An 8542-nucleotide genomic window follows, 5' to 3' on the forward strand; every position below is an offset into this window, starting at 1 on the left:
AAGCAAAGAGTGGGTTCCTATGTGGATGATGATACCCAACAAATACCCTGAAATGCTGCCAGAACTACTCATAATTGGATTCGGGACCATTGTGAGCACAAACTGAAATAGAGGACACTTTATGTACCACTTTTTGGATTCATGGACCTATAATTTGGAAGATTAGATGAGCATCTATATTATCAGATATTTTTACTTTGTCTTGCAATGTTTGAGCAGCAAATGCTAGCTAGTTATCTTTTCGTGGAATCCTTTGTCCCTTACTATGTATCTTGATTTAATTGGAACCATTTCACTTCAATGGCATTATCCATAGAATAAAAGCAGTATATGATGCTTCCACTTAGCCTAACTTTTAACTGAAACAAATTCAAGCACTTATGAACAGGCACCTACAATATGCTATTAATTAATGTTCATTGTGCTTTATATAAATCGTGCCTTTTTTATGCTTCAATAATTGCCTTAATTTATACCTTTAAGTATATTTATACTTTTTTTATTCGTAGAAATTAAATATGATTTCAACAAAATTGAGTTAAACTCTCGATTACATTTATACCTTTGATCAAATTACATGATTCATGTGCCATATACACTACGTACAACAGACTTTTTTTTTTCCTTTTTCTGAGTGCTGTCCGCAGATTGGATCAAGACTTAAATTTATAGATGAGTTGTGCTGTTTAGTATGAGCGTCATCCTACTAATTAAAAGCACGAATAGCCAACGTGGAACATGTCATTATTTTAAATTAATAGTAATTACAGAATTAGAAAAATATAAAACGAGATTTGACCAAAATCACTTGTTTGTGCCTATTGTACAAAACCAATTCGTGAAAAGTAGCTTTTTTTTTTATATAGATTAGGAAATTGACGTATCTAAGCTTTTCACCCAATTAATATTATGATCAAATGACTAGTCTGTAGTGCAAATTTTTTAACTTATCTTTCAATGCATATATCAGTACTGCAAATTAAATTTTGGGGCATTTTATAATAAAAAAAGTTTTATATTTTATTAAAACCGGAATCTATTCTTGCTTGAGAGTCATGATCTATTTAAAAAGTTGATTATTTTTAACAGATGTTATTTTATACACATGAAATCAATTCAAATTATATTTCTTTCCTTTCAGATAATTAATATAAATCTAGAAAACATTCATTTCTCATTTTGTATGTAAAATTATTGATAATTTATCTGGATAATATGTCAAAAAGATACTTGTATAGGAATTTATAAATTATGAGACTGTAAAATAAAATAAATTAGCACCTGTATAAAGAAAAAGAAAAATGATGGATGATAAGTTATCCTTAAATAATAAAATTTTCCAGTCCTCATTTTTTACAGTGAAATAATATTGTTACGGGCTGAGCTTAAGTTCAATCTAAATAATAGCACTTACAAGTGTTGATCGAAGTCAACACATAAACATATACAAATACCCACCTACTTCTTACATTGGTTCAATCTTGGCGAAGTTTGGGTGCTAATAACTAATAAGTAAGATGCCTTCAGTCTCACGTATGATATCAATGATAATGGACATCTTTATGGGAAAATCCAAGGTGCTCGTTGGACGATCAAGAACCTAATCACCCAAGGGATAAAGTCTTACTAATTTTTTTATGAGATGGGTCCTAAGTTCTTTTTTCCTATCTGCTAAACACAATATATTGGGTATCTTTCTTCTAGAAATATTTGGGCCATGTGTGGGCTTGGGCCATACTTCTACAGCAAAGGCAAAACTTTCAAGATGTAACCCATAACTAGTAAGAAAAAATAGCCAACCATTTGAACATTATGTGCTCCCCATTTCCAAAACACGTGAAATTCATTATACTATTTTACTACATGTCATAAATGGCTTACAACTGCAGATCAAACCCATGGCTAGAAAATTAGTAGCTGCACGAAAAAAGGAAAACTCAATGTTAATACTTGGCACTGAACAAGTTGTAGTAACTTGTAATTGTACATGAACAGGATTTGCTTCAATAGTAAATAAATTGACCTAACAAGGTAAATAAACGTCAGATATCTGGTTGAATTTTGCAAATGTAGTGGGTTAAAAAGCTTTGGGGTGTGTGGGAAAGAGACCGAACAAAACGAAAAAACCGTAGAGCATAGAGTGGTGCACGCTACGCTAACGCTAGTTCTTTGATCAATCGGAGTGTAGTATTGTGCAAGAGCGAGAGGGAACGCACGCACGCACGCACGCAGCAGGCACGGTCGCAGTCACCAATTAAAGCCTTCACACGTGAGTCTAGACTAGGAATTTAGGATGGGCCCTACCTGTTTCATTAGCCACAAGATTATTTTTTAATTTTTAGATGTATATTTTAAAATAATGATTAATTGAAAAATCTTATACATATGAATGAAGGGTTGCTTTCTCTGGCAGTCACGAGCCACCCACGTGCCAACCCTCTTTCTCAAACTCCGTTTATAACTCCAACGGCATTAATCCACAATTCCACCCTTTCATCGAACGCCTCACCCTCAACGTGACCGTTACAATTAAATAAGAAATGGGGTAGCGGCAAAAGCGGACTCCTTCCGGCATTGGGACCCTGTGTCGTACCACTGCCCCGCAAAACCTGTGGCTCCTAACCAAAGCAAATCTTCCTTGGAATCTTATTATGTCTAATATTGTTCAATTATTTTTATTTTCATTCCATAAATCATTCTAGTTATATTGTTAGTATTACGTTTTTCTTTTCTGCCATTTCGTTCACTAATGTAATCTAATGCTATCCCCAGCCATATCCTTATCCCTTGTCATTCTCATCATTCCATGCCCACAATTTCCTTCTCAACCCTATCAATACCTATGCATTCTTTAACTAAACAAAATAAATATTGGCTGGTTTTCTGGCTAATCATTGGCTTGACGAAATTATTAAAGATCAAATTACCCAAAAAATAAAACTATCGACATCATTACAGATGAAAGATTTTTATCTCTTACAAAAGTTACAAACTTGACATGAGGTGGGGAAAATGGCGAAACACTAAAAGGTTTAATTCAAGAACATCTTGTACAAGACGGTAATAAGTTAGATTTCATATAGCTTAGGAATGGACATAAATTTGAGTGCGGATTTGGATTTATATTGGATGATCTAAAATTATGTTAAAATTAGTTAAGGTGAATTTAGATAAATGTTTGTAATCTTATGTTAATGAAATATTTCTAAATGTAAAATAAAATTTGAATTCAAATAACTTTAACCAGAGAATATGTTCGCTAAGGAGGCTTAAAGTCAATTAAGAATTCAATAAGTTTTATTATATATGACGTAATGTGATCAGGTGAAGATTATATCTATTTATGGAGTGCGTTCTCTAATTTGTAACAATTCTTGCATTTTTTAGGAGGATGTTGTATTTTGTGCCTTTCTCGTGTGTGAGGGGAAGGTAATATCTAATCGTGCCTCAATCACATTTGAGAAAAGGCTAAAAACCTTCATGCCTAAGTCTTATGGGCTCAATCCTCATAAGCCGTTTTGGCCCTATGTTGTGTAATACAATAAGTTAGTTATAATAGTCAATGTGCAAGGTTAACGATAGATGTGTGTAAGTTAACTTTATTGTACCCGATTAATGATTCGTCCACAAGAATGACTGATTTATTTAGTCAAGGCTTACTCGGCTATGTATTAGATTCATCAAGTGAATATTATGACTTTGTCTTTTTTTTTCTTTTCAAATTTTACTTTTAATTTGTTTTAGAATAAAAATATCCAAACATAAATAGTTTTATTTTAAAATTATTTTTAATCAAAATCATTTTTACAAATAATCCCACAAACAAACTAAATAAATTTGTAAATTCCATTAACCCAACTTGACATGAATCCTATAAACTAATTTGGTTGGAGTATATTGAATAGGAATTTAAATCCGATTAGGTTGAGATGAGTTTTGAATTAGTAAATTTTTACACTTGTTAAAACCATTTGAACTCATATATATATATATATTCTCAAAGGAAAAATAAAGAAGAAATTCATGGGTATGTGATTCAACTCGAACCAATTAAGTCTAATTGGTCAATTCAATTCGAGTCAAGCATAAAATTTTACACAAAACCCATTCATACTAATTTGATTGGTATTCACCTTTTCAAACTTAATCAAACTCATGAATATCCAAATTTAGTCAATACCTATTAATATTTTCTATTTATAATTTAAATTAGAAAAATAGTTTCATTAAAAATAATGGAATTAGTTTGCGATACTAATGTTTTAATTTATTATATTTTAAACGATTCATTTTTAATTAAAATGCTTATTTAAAAAAAACTATTTATTAATTAACGATATAATTAAATAACTTCTTTTTTTGCTAAAAGCTTGATTTTAAATTGATAAAGTATTCATCCGAGAAACTTTAAAATGGAAATATCACTAGAAAAGAGATAATTTATTTTATTTATAAATGATAAATAGTCAAAAGAATAAAGAAAATCCCAATATGAAAACAAACTTTAAAAAATCAGTTGTTTACATATACTATAATATGGATTTACGAACAGAAGTAAGATATAATTAAGGTTTGCGAGTAGTAGTAATTAGCGGCCTCAGATGAGAAGAATAAAGCGAGCTGAGACATGATTATTAGTACTAGTAATTTTGTTTTTTAGGGTGATTATTAGTAAATTAGTGAGGAGTGACGTATGGTGATGATAGGGGTAGTGCGTGAAAAATGAGAAATGGTGATAGCTAGAAGCGTAGAGGGTAGTATAGGTATGAAACATAAAGAAGAACATGACTACACTCTAGAGTCAATAGAGTATAGACTAGGCAAACCATTTCTGAGAGAGAGTTGGTAATGATGAAAAAAGATGGGGTGATGAGAGTGGAGACACCCGGCAAACCCATTTCAATTGCCCCATTCTTGTCTCCCCTCAATTCATGTTTTCTTCTGTCCCCTCTTTTTTTCTTCCTTCATTTATTTTTCTTTCTGCCCTTCTTTGCTTTCCTTTCTCCCCTTTTTATCAACTTTACCCACCTCACCCCTGCCCTCCATTTAATTATGTTTCACTCCTTCTCATCATCACCTCATTGAACAAATATCAGTATGTAGGATCATTCTTGTCTTGTTAGTATGCTCTTAGTACTATATTTTTTTTATTACTTTTTCTCAAAATATTTTTTACATTTTATAATTAAAACATCTCTAGTTTATACTCGTATCATTTTTATTTTTTTAAAGACTAAAAAATAATAAAAATAACATACACAAGTATTAAAAATCACATATATAAAAACTAAATTTAGATGTTTTTAAATATAACATGTGTTTGATTTCTTATAACGTCATGAAGGATCCATGTAATAGAGAAACTAAGATATGCTGCTTTCTCATATTTCGATCATTTTGTATCTGATTTTTATGGATAACACACATATAAAAGGTAGAAACAAACATGTAGATAAAGACTATAAGCTAAAAGAATTGCAACAAATAATCGAATTACAGAGAAAAACTAATGAAAATAATATAGTAGTAAGAGCATTCTAATTATTTTTTTTTTATCAATTCTCTTAATATCTTATTTTTTAATATATATATATATATATATATATATATATATATATATATATATATATATATATAGTGTCTATTTTTTTCTTTAAATAAGTAAAAGTTGTTGAAAGATGATGCATACTATACTGAAAAAGGGCTGTATATAGCTAATATTGAAAAAAACGAAGTTTCTATTAAATATTGTATTTTAAAAAATTTAATAAATATCTGCATGGCTTAATTTTTCTACATTATAGTATTTTTTTACAATATCAATCAATTATAAATAATTTTAACTATATTTTAAATTAATCATTATAAAATTTATCATAATTTAAACTATATGTTCAATTTATGGTTAAGTAATAAAGTAAAATTCCATACATTAAATAAACTCCATAACAGCAGTAAAAAAAATTCCATAAAATATGTTGTTTATTTTTATAAACCGCTGGATTACAGTTTTGTAACATTGTCAGGAGCCCAAACAAGCCACGGTAATTGTTTAATCAGCAAATATATAAGATTTTGACAAAGTGACTACATGGAGAACAAATCATAAAAATATGCTATATTAAAGCACCACTATTAAATGAAATGAATGTACAAATCACAAACAGCATATATATTGTCTTACAACAATACAAAAGCTTGAAACTGAATGATGCCTTCAATTGGACACTGATCGATGGTTTAGTAGCTAACATTGAATCTGGTACTAAACTTAAAAAATATGGTTTTATTATATGATATGACGCCCCTTGCTTTTTGACAGGTGGTACATTTAAAACCACTCCAAAATCAATAGAAGTACGGCATTCTAATAAAATAAATTAGCAGGTTCAACATGAGAACATTTTAGGAATGAACATGAATGAATTAAATACTAAATCTTATTTAATATTTTGTGAGAGTATTAATCTCTTTAAATATTTTGGAAGATAGTTTAATTTGAATGCTGGTTTTGTGTGTGTGCTTCCTTGTCCTGAGTGGATGAAACTTTCGCAGATAGTTAAGATTCTCAATCCATTATAAACATTTTTATGTGATATATTATTTTCTAGTTATGATTTATGAGAACAATAATATTAGTATTAGGTGGGGTGATTTGAGCGAGCCCGACATTGAATTGAATGTGTGAGACAGAAGATTATGGTATGGTTGACTTTGCAGAAGCAGTGATCTGAAAATTGTGTGTGAATCAGAGGATTATGCTATGATTCCCCCCTGCAGTAATTATTTATGTCCGTAAACGCTAAGCTATGCCCAGGGTTGTTCCTTGGATACCTTTGCCATGGTACAGTGTAATTCCCGCATATAATAATAATAATATTGTTTAATTCTAAATCATTACTATACAAAATAATGTGTTTTCGCAAGTAAAATCATATAAAAGGAAATGTGATTTTCAAGAAATGTACCAGAAGTACTCATTTGTTCGGAAGGATAATGTAGCACTCTATATAGCATAAACACTTCTTCCCAGCGCTCCTCCGCATATCAGCTTGTATCTTCCATCGTGATATTTTCAGCAGAAAACAAAAGCACGTCAAAGAAAAATACAGTGATAGTCAAAATGAGCTTTACTTTCGAATTTGCGCATGCAACTCCCAATGAATCATTTTCAACGCTTAATTTCCTTTGCTTCAGTTTTTTTTTTTAAGTATATATACATGTCTTGAGTGACATGATTTGAGATAAAAAAAAAAAGAGAACTGTATCATTCATTTTAATTATTTGTTAACTTAAGGAAATTTGAAACATGTAAATGTAAACTCAATTACGTCAATAATTATTTTATTAAGAAAACTTTTTTCCAACAAATGAAAAAAATAAATAACATTAGTAAACATAAATGTGTGTGTGAGAGATAATATGCAACATTGAAATATAATTGGGAAGAGAGATGCAAGCCTTTAGAAAAATTAAATATGGAATACCATCGTAGTATTCAAGTAAGGTACTGTCAAAATCCTACCTAAATTGAAAATCAATTAAAAATTTATAACTAATTAAAATCAAATAAACTTGGATCTTTTATAAGTTTGATATCATAAAACTATTTCAATTAAATAATCTTTATTTGATTTTTTAAAGCCAAATGAATCTCTTTTATAAGATTTTAATGCTACTTATTTTCATCGATAGTTTTATTTTCTCGCATACTTCTCACATTGTGCGTTTAATCAAACACTATTTCATGCTTATATGTTTTTTTTCAACGAAAGGGACAGCTCTATCATTTCATGTTTATCAGACGAGTTAATTCCACTTTTATTTCCTTTTCTAATATTCTGAATCATTTTTAAATCACAATTTTTTAAGTTAAAAGTTTCATACAAAAAAACTTAATAAACCAATCCATTCACACTAGATTTATATTTGTGCCAATTTCAATCACAAGCATATTCACTACAATTTTTTTTTTCTTTTTAAATAAATTCATTCATTACTATCTGCACCAAGTTCCAAGTTTAATCATAAACAGTGTCAAAAGTTACATTTTGGTGCAAAATGCACAAACACATAAGGGCAAAAATGACATTTCGAAATTCCAAACGGGAACGGGGGATGGAGGGGTCAGACCCATAATTCGTAGCACCTGCTAACGGCGACAAGATATTTAATTTGGTGTCTCCACATAGCGCGAGAGAATGGACGGTTTTGATTTCTCCGTCAGAACCAATCGCAACCGTCCAACGCAAATTCCCGAGTCCATATCATATCATTGTTACCATAATCAAACTCACAAAACGACACTGCCTAAGTCCATATTTTCCGTTTTGCCACTCTCGGTCGTTTCAACTTTCAGCTTGTGTATAAAGAGAAGAGAAATAAATAATAAAATAATATAAGATTCATATTTTTACATTCTATCTTTAATTTATTTATTTTTATCTTAATTTATTTTCTTTTTTTTTTCTCTCTATCGAATTCAAAAACTATTATTATTATTATGTTTAATTGCTCTTGTTTGGTTTTTCTGTCTTAAGGC

The sequence above is a fragment of the Glycine soja genome, chromosome 9 (assembly GCF_004193775.1).
Source record: "Glycine soja cultivar W05 chromosome 9, ASM419377v2, whole genome shotgun sequence".
Classification (NCBI taxonomy): Eukaryota; Viridiplantae; Streptophyta; class Magnoliopsida; order Fabales; family Fabaceae; genus Glycine; species Glycine soja.